Raw genomic sequence first — 12,534 nt, 5'->3', positions numbered from 1 at the left:
AACTCTGGAGCTCTGTCAGAGTGACCATCGGGTTCTTGGCCACCTTCCAAACTTGTCCCATTTAAGAATGATGGAGGCCACTGTGTTCATGGGGACCTTCAATGCTGCAGACATTTTTTGGTATCCTTCCCCAGATATGTGCCTCGACACAATCCTCTCTCGGAGCTCTACGGACAATTCCTTCAACCTCATAGCTTGGTTTTTGCTCTGACATGCACTGTCAACTGTGGGACCTTATATAGACAGGTGTGTGCCTTTCCAAATCATGTTCAATCAATTGAATTTACCACAGGTGGACTCCAATCAAGTTGTAGAAACATCTCAAGGATGATCAATGGAAACAGGATGCACCTGAGCTCAATTTTGAGTCTCGTAGCAAAGGGTCTGAATACTTATGTAAATGTGATATATTTTTATATTTTTATATATAAATTGGCAGAAATGTCTAAAAACCTGTTTTTGCTTTGTCATTATGGGGTATTGTGTGTAGATTGAGGGGAAAAAACAATTTAATCAATTATAGAATAAGGCTGTAACGTAACAAAATGGGGAAAAAGTCAAGGGGTCTGAATACTTTCCGAATGCCATGTATATTAAAGTAACTGTCCAGTGAAATTCTCACTTTTAATAGTTAATATCTTGTTAACTCATACCAAAATAATGTTGTTGACTCGTCCTATACTCGTATTTGTAGCCAAAGCATAAATTGGAGAAGAACAAACACTTCAAAAATGCTTGCTATTTCCTCATAGAATATTATGCCATCCTCCTGAGGAGGATGAGCTGGCCAATCAGTGGTCTACTCGCATGAATATGTTTAATGACCGGTATACTCACACACCATTCTGTTGTTGGGGTAGTCCAACACCATACTTAATGACACTTTTTTGGAAGGAAAACTATTTCACTCATATTGTAATTAATTATAGTTCATATTCCATCGAAATCTGGAAACACTGGACAGTTACAGTGAGGGAAAAAAGTATTTGATCCCCTGCTGATTTTGTACGTTTGCCCACTGACAAAGAAATTATCAGTCTATCATTTTAATGGTAGGTTTATTTGAACAGTGAGAGACAGAATAACAACAAAAAAATCCAGAAAAACGCATGTCAAAAATGTTATGAATTGATTTGCATTTTAATGAGGGAAATAAGTATTTGACCCCTCTGCAAAACATGACTTAGTACTTGGTGGCAAAACCCTTGTTGGCAATCACAGAGGTCAGACGTTTCTTGTAGTTGGCCACCAGGTTTGGACACATCACATGAGGGATTTTGTCCCACTCCTCTTTGCAGATCTTCTCCAAGTCATTAAGGTTTCGAGGCTGATGTTTGGCAACTCGTACCTTCAGCTCCCTCCACAGATTTTCTACGGGATTAAGGTCTGGAGACTGGCTAGGTCACTCCAGGACCTTAATGTGCTTCTTCTTGAGCCACTCCTTTGTTGCCTTGGCCGTGTGTTTTGGGTCATTGTCATGCTGGAATACTCATCCACGACCCATTTTCAATGCCCTGGCTGAGGGAAGGAGGTTCTCACCCAAGATTTGACGGTAAATGGCCCCGTCCATCGTCCCTTTGATGCATTGAAGTTGTCCTGTCCCCTTAGCAGAAAAACACCCCCAAAGCATAATGTTTCCACCTCCATGTTTTACGGTGGGGATGGTGTTCTTGGGGTCATAGGCAGCATTCCTCCTCCTCCAAACACGGCGAGTTGAGTTGATGCCAAAAGAGCTCCATTTTGGTCTCATCTGACCACAACACTTTCACCCAGTTCTCCTCTGAATCATTCAAATGTTCGTTGGCAAACTTCAGACGGGCATGTATATGTGCTTTCTTGAGCAGGGGGACCTTGCGGGCGCTGCAGGATTTCAGTCCTTCACGGCATAGTGTGTTACCAATTGTTTTCTTGGTGACTATGGTCCCAGCTGCCTTGAGATCATTGACAAGATCATCCCGTGTAGTTCTGGGCTGATTCCTCACCGTTCTCATGATCATTGCAACTCCAGGCGGTGAGATCTTGCATGGAGCCCCAGGCCGAGGGAGATTGACAGTTATTTTGTGTTTCTTCCATTTGCGAATAATCACACCAACCGTTGTCACCTTCTCACCAAGCTGCTTGGCGATGGTCTTGTAGCCCATTCCAGCCTTGTGTAGGTCTACAATCTTGTCCCTGACGTCATTGGAGAGCTCTTTGGTCTTGGCCATGGTGGAGAGTTTGGAATCTGATTGATTGATTGCTTCCGTGGACAGGTGTCTTTTATACAGGTAACAAACTGAGATTAGGAGCACTCCCTTTAAGAGTGTGCTCCTAATCTCAGCTCGTTACCTGGTTAAAAGACACCTGGGAGCCAGAAATCTTTCTGATTGAGAGGGGGTCAAATACTTATTTCCCTTATAAAAATGCAAATCAATTTATAAAATTTTTGACATGCGTTTTTCTGGATTTTTTTGTTGTTATTCTGTCTCTCACTGTTCAAATAAACCTACCATTAAAATTATAGACTGATAATTTCTTTGTCAGTGGGCAAACGTACAAAATCAGCAGGGGATCAAATACTTTTTTCCCTCACTGTACTTACTTATACAGCGGCCATATGTATTCTCTATGAGGTCAAACTAAACAATCAAGCAAAAGGAGGACAGGCCAGCTTACGTAAAGTACAGTGCATAATACACTGAGTGTATAAAACATTAGGAACACCTTCCTAATATTGAGTTGCACCCCCTTTTGCCCTCAGAGCAGCCTCAATTCATCGGGGCATGGACTCTTCAAGGTGTCAAGCATTCCACAGGGATGCTGGGCAATGTTGACTCCAATGCTTCCCACAGGTCAAGTTGGCTGGAGGTCCTTTGGGTGGTGGACTATTCTTGATACACACTGGAAACTGATAAGTGTGAAAAACCCAGCAGAGTTGCATTTCTTGACACACCCAAACTGGTCCAACTGGCACCTACTACCATACCCCGTTCAAAGGCACTTAAATATTTTGTCTTGCCAATTCACCCTCTGAATGGCACACATACACAATCCATGTCTCAGTTGTCTCAAAGCTTAAAAATCCTTCTTTAACCTGTCTCCTCCCCTTCATCTACATGGATTGAAGTAGATTTAACCAGTGACTTTAGTAAGGGATCATAGCTTTCACCTGGATTCACCTGGTCAGTCTATGTCATGGAAAGAGCAGGTGTCCTTACTGTTTTGTATACTCAGGTTATATACAGTTGAAGTCTGAAGTTTACATACACTTAGGTTGGAGTCATTAAAACTAGTTTTTCAACCACTCCACAAATTTCTTGCTAACAAACTATAGTTTTGACAAGTCGGTTAGGACATCTACTTTGTGCATGACACAACTAATTTTTCCAACAATTGTTTACAGACAGATTATTTCACTTATAATTCACTGTATCACAATTCCAGTGGGTCAGAAGTTTACATAGACTAAGTTGACTGTGCCTTTAAACAGCTTGGGAAATTCCAGAAAATGATGTCATGGCTTTAGAAGCTTCTGATAGCCTAATTGACATAATTTGAGTCAATTGGAGGTGTACCTGTGGATGTATTTCAAGGCCTACCTTTGCTTGACATCATGGGAAAATCAAAAGAAATCAGCCAAGACCTCAGAAAATAAATTGTAGACCTCCAGAAGTCTGGTTCATCCTTGGGAGCTGTCACGCCCTGACTCTGAGGACTTGTATTTGTTGAGTCAGGGTGTGTATTTTCTGTGTTGTGTTTGCTATGTTGTTTTCTATGTTTTAGATCTAGAATGTGTAGATCTATGTTGGCCGGGGTGGTTCCCAATCAGAGGCAGCTGTAGCTTGTTGTCTCTGATTGGGGTCCATACTTAGGCAGCCTTTTGGCACCTGTTAGTTGTGGGATCTTGTTCCGTGTAAGGTATGTTGGTTGTATGCTACCTTGGACTTCACGTTTCGTTTCATTTGTTATTTTGTCGTTGTGGTGTTTATTCTATATAAATAAACATGTACGCATATCATGCTGCGCCTTGGTCCGTCCCGTTCATTAACGATCGTGACAGGAGCAATTTCCAAACGCCTGAAGGTACCACGTTCATCTGTACAAACAATAGTACGAAAGTATAAACACCATGGGACCACGCAGCCGTCATACCGCTCAGGAAGGAGACGCGTTCTGTCTCCTAGAGATGAACGTACTTTGGTGCGAAAAGTGCAAATCAATCCCAGAACAACAGCAAAGGACCTTGTGAAGATGCTGGAGGAAACAGGTACAAAAGTATCTATATCCACAGTAAAACGAGTCCTATATCGACATAACCTGAAAGGCCGCTCAGCAAGGAAGAAGCCACTGCTCCAAAACCGCCATAAGAAAGCCAGACTACGGTTTGCAACTGCACATGGGGACAAAGATCGTACTTTTTGGAGAAATGTTCTCTGGTCTGATGAAACAAAAATAGAACTGTTCGGCCAGAATGACCATTGTTATGTTTGGGTGAAAGAGGGGGTCGCTTGCAAGCCGAAGAACACCATCCCAACCGTGAAGCACGGGGGTGGCAGCATCATGCTGTGGGGGTGCTTTGCTGCAGGAGGGACTGGTGCACTTCACAAAATAGATTGCATCATGAGGAAGGAAAATTATGTGGATATATTGAAGCAACAACTCAAGACATCAGTCAGGAAGTTAAAGCTTGGTCGCAAATGGGTCTTCCAAATGGACAATGACCCCAAGCATACTTCCAAAGTTGTGGCAAAATGGCTTAAGGACAACAAAGTCAAGGTATTGGAGTGGTCATCACAAAGCCCTGATCTCAATCGTACAGAAAATGTGTGGGCAGAACTGAAAAAGCGTGTGCGAGCAAGGAGGCCTACAAACCTGACTCAGTTACACCAGCTCTGTCAGGAGGAATGGGCCAAAATTCACCCAACTTATTGTGGGAAGCTTGTTGAATGCTACCCGAAACGTTTGACCCAAGTTAAACAATTTAAAGGCAATGCTACCAAATACTAATTTAGTGTATGTAAACTTCTGACCCACTGGGAATGTGATGAAAGGAATTAAAGCTGAAATAAATAATTCTCTCTACTATTGTTCTGACATTTCACATTCTTAAAATAAAGTGGTGATCCTAACTGACCTAAAACAGGGAATTTTTACTAGGATTAAATGTCAGGAATTGTGAAAAACTGAGTTTAAATGTATTTGGCTAAGGTGTATGTTAACTTCCGACTTCAACTGTATGTAATAAAAATAATGCAAACAATTCGTTTGATAGAACCCCAAATCTATCTGCAATGTTGAAGATGATCGAAAACAAACCCGAAACAAATAATTAATAAATAGATATACAGTATGTAATTGTAAAAACTAACTTAACAGTCACTCACTTTGAGTTATACAATTCAGCAAACCTCCACTGTGCATCACTTAATTGGAGCATAGTCCAAGTGGGGCCGTTTCATAAGATCCAATTTGTGCCGGAGAGGACAAGCAATGTACAGACCACTCACGCAATGTCAGCGTAACCTCACAGTGGTCTGCATGGGGCCGGTGAATTACACATTAAGCATGACACACACACACACACACACACACACACATACACATACAGATGCGACCGTTGTTATGGCTTTCTGATCCCATCCTGCTCTGGGACATATACTGCCATTATATAGCTTCTAGTTCTGTCCAATTGCTTGTTTATACAGCCTCTCAAATAGGGCCGGATCATTACATTTACATTTTAAATTGACATTTTAAACAATCTAATAAAAATAAATTGATTGTGAAGTATTTTTGGGGCAGAGGGAAGGGTTTAGCTCAGTTGGTTTGTACTCAGTTGGTTTGTGCTCATTCCAGCACAGATGTCTCGTGCACACTGTCCCGTGCACAGTGCCTAGCGTGCCCTGAGATGTCCCAGATCTGTGACCACCACTCTCTTATGACTCCAGTCACCTGATGTTCAGCCTCTGGTTCTGTTCTACCTACAGATAGTGATGCTGTCACTGCCTCTGATGGTTCAGTGAGTGGGGGACATTTTACATCCCCTGCCTCTCTAAATGACAATGATTTGCATATACAGGTACAGAGCACTGTTTCTCAAACTCAAATGGCTTTATATTGTCAGGTGGTTATGTGTAACAACTACCTGCGTGATGCACACTGCGCAGCGGGCCTTTTGCACCAGAATCCTCTCCACTGATTGGCTTAGTAAGTGGCTGGGGGGTTGGGAGAGTTGAGGAGAGACGAAGGGAGTTGATTTGAGTTCACCCTCTCAGCTGAGACCATGGGAATGTGGTTTTCTAGGAACTCAGAGACAGATATGTCAAAGGAGCCACTGTTCAGCAGGAGAAGCTGTGACGAAGGTTTTAAACACATTTTACGACTTCAATGAGCTGATTTAGATGTTTTGATCTGATTTAGATGTGTGTGTGTGTGTGTGTGTGTGTGTGTGTGTGTGTGTGTGTGTGTGTGTGTGTGTGTGTGTGTGTGTGTGTGTGTGTGTGTGTGTGTGTGTGTGTGTGTGTGTGTGTGTGTGTGTGTGTGTGTGTGTGTGTACAGTATTTGTTTGGTTCACGCCAGATTTTCAGTGGGTTCCACTAAAAAGGATTCTGTGGAAAACCCCGTAATCAAATCAGCTCAATGTAATGTTCATCAAGTGAGTTTACAGGTTTACCATAACCAATGTTGTAACCTTTGATGCTATGTGAGGATGAAACGCCACACTTATTATGGGGACATCATGAGATAAATGAAACTGCAACAATGGTGCATCTAACACATAACTGAATAGATTGAAGGTGGTTGTCTGGTGGGTATAGTATAGCAGGCAGCCATGTTCTCCATGGCACCAGAGAAGAAGAGTGAACCCATCACAGCCTGGTAATCTGCTCAGAGTTTATTAAAGGCATGCAGCCTACTGTGATTCCTCATGTAATAACTGTCCTCTTTAGTCTCTGCTCTGCTATAATATTCTGGTCTACAGTGTACTGAGTAGTAAGGACCACATCAATGGAATATTTTTTTCTATCAAATGAATGATTTTCTATCAATTAAATGTTCCCCTCTATCAATAGATTTTCATATCAATTAATATTTGTTTAATATCAATATACCTAATGATAGCTTTTTTTGTTTGACATTATTCCTCGTTTTTTAAGAACCTGCAAAAGTACTGAATGATTGATAAACTAATAAATAACCAAAGTACTGCTATTGCTTCCATGTTTTGAATGTATGTTTTAAACCATCTAATTAATTAAATCAGTAAAATAAATCACTAAATGAATGAATCAACCAGACTGTGGAGTTAGCTGGGGCCAGAGAGGGTGCAGGATCTTTATCTATGACTAAATCACTGTAGCTTTCTGTACGTAATGTTTATAATCTGTTTATAATATGTATTTCATCTGTATTTAATATGTTTTAAACTGTATTTTCAATGTAGTTATGAAAGTTCAATCAGTAAGGCTGGTCTGAATGGATCGTCACTCATTCATCTAGTAAACTCTAAAATTCACATCGTTTCCTATCTCACTCATCAGCATAGCAGGTATTTATATGGTAGTTGTTTTAATGATACCTCATCAGCATAGCAGGTATTTATAAGTAGTGTCTATAACGTTACCTCATCAGTATAGCTTGTATTTATAGGGTAGTGTTCATAATGTTGCCTCATTAGCATAGCAGATAAAATGCATTTTATAACAAAAGGAAATAGAATTTCATCACCAAAGCGCGTTTTCACCCATTCTGGGCAGAGTGGGTGGACACCATTTCATTTTATTTAATTTCCTTTTATCTGTTCCTGGTTTTGTCATTCCTGGTTCTGTATCTGTATTGGCAGATCCAGGGCCAAGAAGCCCACTGTTCTTCTGAATTCCTTAATGACAGTTACTGTTGGTACGTCTCTCTTTGAGTGGTTGCGATGTCTTCACGGCAACACAAAGCGCAGCTCTGTTGTTACAACTGCATGGGTCAAGCAGATTCGCCTTTTGAAAGGGTTAACAAGCCCCAGGAGTATAGGATGAGGTCTGGCCATGGGGGTCAAGGTTCAGGTCAAATAGGGTATACACACAAAGAACATTAGGCCAATATAAACACTGTGTGAATGGTGTGGAGTTGGAGTGAGTTGTACAGGTGATATGGGGATGAAAGATCACGTGTGTGTGTGTGTGTGTGTGTGTGTGTGTGTGTGTGTGTGTGTGTGTGTGTGTGTGTGTGTGTGTGTGTGTGTGTGTGTGTGTGTGTGTGTGTGTGTGTGTGTGTGTGTGTGTGTGTGTGTGTGTGTGTGTGCATATGCGTGCGTGATTGTGTGCGTGTAAAAGCCTCCTAAGCCTGTAGTTGATTGATCTAGCCCCAGGCCTTACTATGGTCTGTATTGAAGAGGGACTCTGCGTCACAGCAATACACTCACACACACAGAGAGAATGAGATAGAGAGAGAGAGCTAATTCAGATAGAGATTAAGAGGCTACTAACAGAGTTGATAACATGAAATCAAGGACGGTGCAGGCCACGTGGATCTTAATCGCGTCGCTGAGCCATGCACCAGGGCGTGTGTGTGTGAGAGAGAGAGAGCACCTTGGGGCTAAACAAAATCACAGCATTAAGTGCCTTCCATTATAGCGGATTCACCCATCAACATGACATATAATACCACACAATGGTTTACTTCGTCAAATCAATATACTGTAGCTATGTGTATACTTGGTGTTTACGATCTGGATACAATTGAGGTGGTGCCAAGGATCAATTACACTTCAGTTTGGGAGATGAACTAGATACGATGAACAGTTTGTCACAAAATGACCGTACAGAGCTCTGTAAAAAAGCGTTCTCTGGCCCTTCCACTTCGAATGAGTTGTAAAAGGACATGACATTGCATGAGCTCATCTCCTTAAATGAGTTTAAAGCTAGGGACAATGAAGTTGGGGGCTGTCAATGTTTTGACCCCTAGATGCATCACACCTCCCCAAATAATTTGTGCCTTAAAGGCATCCTTATGCTTCCCATCCAAAACAGTTCAGAACAGTTTGTGCGTATATTATGAAGACATTTTGTGACGTTTCTTTGTTTTGGTCTTCGGCAAGGTTTTTTTCTGGTGATCGTGTACACGAAGTCTTCGCCCCTTCGTCTGTGATTGGTCAACAGTAGGGATTCTTCAATGAAGTGTTTGTTGTCATTCAACGATAGACGACTCTTTTTCATGCGCATTTTTTCATTGAGAAATACTGCACCAAACATCTTAGTTAGATGTAAAATTGCACGACTAAGATCTCCTCGGCAAATTTTTTTAAACTGTAGTGCTTTGTATTTTATGTTGTAATTGTGTCTAAAACTTTGTGTGCTGCTATTTTAGGCAGGTCGCTCTAGATTTTCTATCTCAATGAGACTAACCTGGTCAAATAAAGCTAAAATAAAATAAATAAAAACAGAACACATCAACAATTTTCACTTCATTCATTGAATTTGAATTGATTTCTTGATTTGGTTGAATTAAAAAGGAATTTAATGATTAGCCTACACCTACCTAATCATTGCCACCTAATCAATGATAACCAGAGACACATCAGAGCTATTAGCTGTATTTCTCTCTCTCTGAACTTGCAGGTGAAGTGGAAAATGTGCGTTGAAAAGATTTGGATGACATAACATCAGCGTAGGATATTGAACAAATAGACCTAGACCTACTTGTCAGTAAGATGCTTTCAGGAGTCATAAGATCCATGTGTTCTAACATTTATTAAAAATATTTGTTCAATAAAATATAAACAATTTACAGAACGTTTGGCAATTGTTCGTTGAAGACATTGCTAGTTGCCAAGTACTCTAGTATCAAATAACATCAGTATCAGTTTTCTGGTTTAAAACCCTTTAAAAACTGAACTTCACAACAACACTAGAGTAAAAGGTATTAGCCATTTAATAAACCTCCCGTTGTCCTAGGGTCAAAATGACCCGCCACTGTGTTGAACCAACTTTATTAAATTTTTATATTTTGGGGATCATTTGTGAGAAGGAGTCAGTGAGACTTTAAAGAAAGTATCACTGCCTCCTTCTCACAAATGATCCAAAAAATATAAAAGTTAAATAAAGTTGATTCAACACAGTGGCGGGTCATTTTGACCCTAGGACAACGGGAGGGTTAAACCACCCGCACACACACACCACACACATCACACACAACACACACACATACACACACACACACACACACAAGGTAGAGACCATATAGTATAAAAATAAAGTGATCATAATCAAATGAAGGTCAAACTGAAATAAGTACAACTTTTGCACAGGTTAAAATCAATGACAGCTCCTTACAAAAACAAACAAACAACCAAACAAATAATTAGGGACAAGACGAGCGCAACTGAACAGCTAAGCCTATGGTGCGTTTTACATCATAACAAACATGACCAATATCTGTCTGCGTCATGTTATAATGCTTCTGAACCAAAACAACATGTATAGGCCTAGGCATATGTGCAGTGTGTCAAGAGATTGTAGAAGCATCTGAATACTTCTTCACTGTGTGGACACTTCACGCGCCGCCGGTAGCCTAATGGTTATCTTTAAGTTAAACGTGGACCACCACTGTTCTGCTGGAATTTTCCAAATCGTTCCTGTATTGCTCGAGCCAGTTCCTCAGCTCTGATATCCGGTAGCCCTCTGGTCCCCTGCCCCCCTGATACACGACTCGCTCATCCCTCAGGATATAAAGTCTCTCGAAATAGGCTCCATACGCCGCGTTGGACGAGTTGTCCATATTATCCACCACCACGTTGCTGCCGGGAAACTCCGAGTGCATCAGCTGAGCGGCTTTCAGTCTGTCCTCCAGACAGCAGTGCTTGGGGATCTGGTACGGCGCGTCGGAGCTCACCCAGCCGTCCGAGGGATGCGCCTCCTCGATATATACAATCAGGGAGTCGGCGATGTCCGCATATTGGCTCGCGACGCGCTGAAACGCGGCCAGGCGCGTCATGAACGGTGGTCAGGAGCAACTGCCAAAGTTGAGGATGAGAGGTCTCCTCCCTTTCACATAGTCTAGGACCCTGACCCTGCGCCGCTCCTGCAGCTGCACCACCTCGGTGTTGGGCGCGATAAATCCAAGGTGCGCCGATTTGAAAAAGTCTAATTTCTGTCCATACCACACGGCCCTGAGCGACTCCAGGGTGAACATTTTGTTGGAGTCTGAGACGCAGACAGGCGGGTCGTCGGGGCTGCTGCCCTCCATCTTCAGTAGCACCTTCCTCCTGACGCACAGGAAGTCCAGGAGACACAGCATCAGCGCTGCCAGGAAGAACCGGGGAAGCAGAACCAGACATAGGGCTGTGTGTTTCAGGGCCTGCACCGTCAGGACACCTGCAGACTTCTGCATCTCGTCCTGCAGATGATGTCCGGCCAGCAATGCAAGCAGGAAGATAAGAGACAATCGTGAGTCACCTTTTCCCATATGTTTTCAGCCTCTGCCTCCCAGTGTTATGCTTTTTATAGGTGCAGCAGGATTTGAATGAAAAACAACCCGCCTCCACAGCTCGTGCCGCCCTCTCACATGGCGGGGATTACCTCCCGTCAACTCTCTCAGGCGCTCCTGCATGAGAGAGAGAGAGAGAGAGAGAGAGGGAGAGAGAGAGAGAGAGAGAGAGAGAGAGAGAGAGAGAGAGAGAGAGAGAGAGAGAGAGAGAGAGAGAGAGAGAGAGAGATATGGAGGAAGGGAGAGAGACAGCGATGGAGAGAGTGTGTGAGAGAGAGAGAGAGAGAGAGAGAGAGAGAGAGAGAGAGAGAGAGAGAGAGAGAGAGAGAGAGAGAGAGAGAGAGAGAGAGAGAGAGAGATGGATGGATGGATGGAGGAAGGGAGAGAGACATAGCGATAGAGAGAGTGTGTGCGAGAGAGAGAGTGTGTGCGAGAGAGAGAGAGAGAGAGAGAGAGAGAGAGAGAGAGAGAGAGAGAGAGAGAAAGAGAGAGAGAGGGGAACACGGCCAAGGGTCCGTTTTTTTGCAGACTCAAACTTGTCACGTCGATATCTGGCACTTCTTTTGGGATGAATCACTGTGGTTACCGGTAAATGAAGAACTCCAAATGAAGAAATAGCATGATTTACAACAAAACCCGTGTGTGGTAGGAAAGTGACGTCAAAAGACCATTAGCCTATGGTGAATTTAAACTTGACATAAATGTGATCAAAACTCACACATTTAGGGTACAAAAACATAGCCACCTCTTCAAATCAAACACGAAGATAAAGACCGAAATCTGTAATTTTTGTGATTAAAACAGATTAGACTCCTGTGATCAGTTTGAGAAGACATACATAGTCCATGTTCATGCTGTTGAATCGGGGACATGTTGAAGATAACCTTATAGGAATGAAATAGTCCTAGAGCAATTCATAATTTTTGTTGATGAATTTAAATGTATGGCCAATCATTAAATGTATCTATGCCCGCTGATTACTTGTTTCACGAACCTAGGTGAATTAAAATAATACGAAAAGGCTTGAACGCTTTTTTTCTATGTGTATTTCAGACAAGGCGTTTTACATTCACAAAATCT

The 12,534-nt window shown here is 42.2% G+C and overlaps 1 pseudogene across 1 annotated transcript; it reads right to left on the bottom strand.

The window, feature by feature from the left end:
• Positions 1 to 10,035: 10,035 nt before the first annotated feature.
• Positions 10,036 to 11,474, bottom strand: LOC311108435 (thyroxine 5-deiodinase-like; annotated as a pseudogene). Its single transcript has one exon. The product of its transcript is annotated as a thyroxine 5-deiodinase-like (transcript).
• Between the last annotated feature and the right edge of the window lie 1,060 nt (positions 11,475 to 12,534).

Source organism: Coregonus lavaretus, assembly GCF_964263955.1.
Source record: "Coregonus lavaretus genome assembly, chromosome: 33".
Lineage (NCBI taxonomy): Eukaryota > Metazoa > Chordata > Actinopteri > Salmoniformes > Salmonidae > Coregonus > Coregonus lavaretus.
This window is presented reverse-complemented; position numbering and strand designations above follow the sequence as displayed.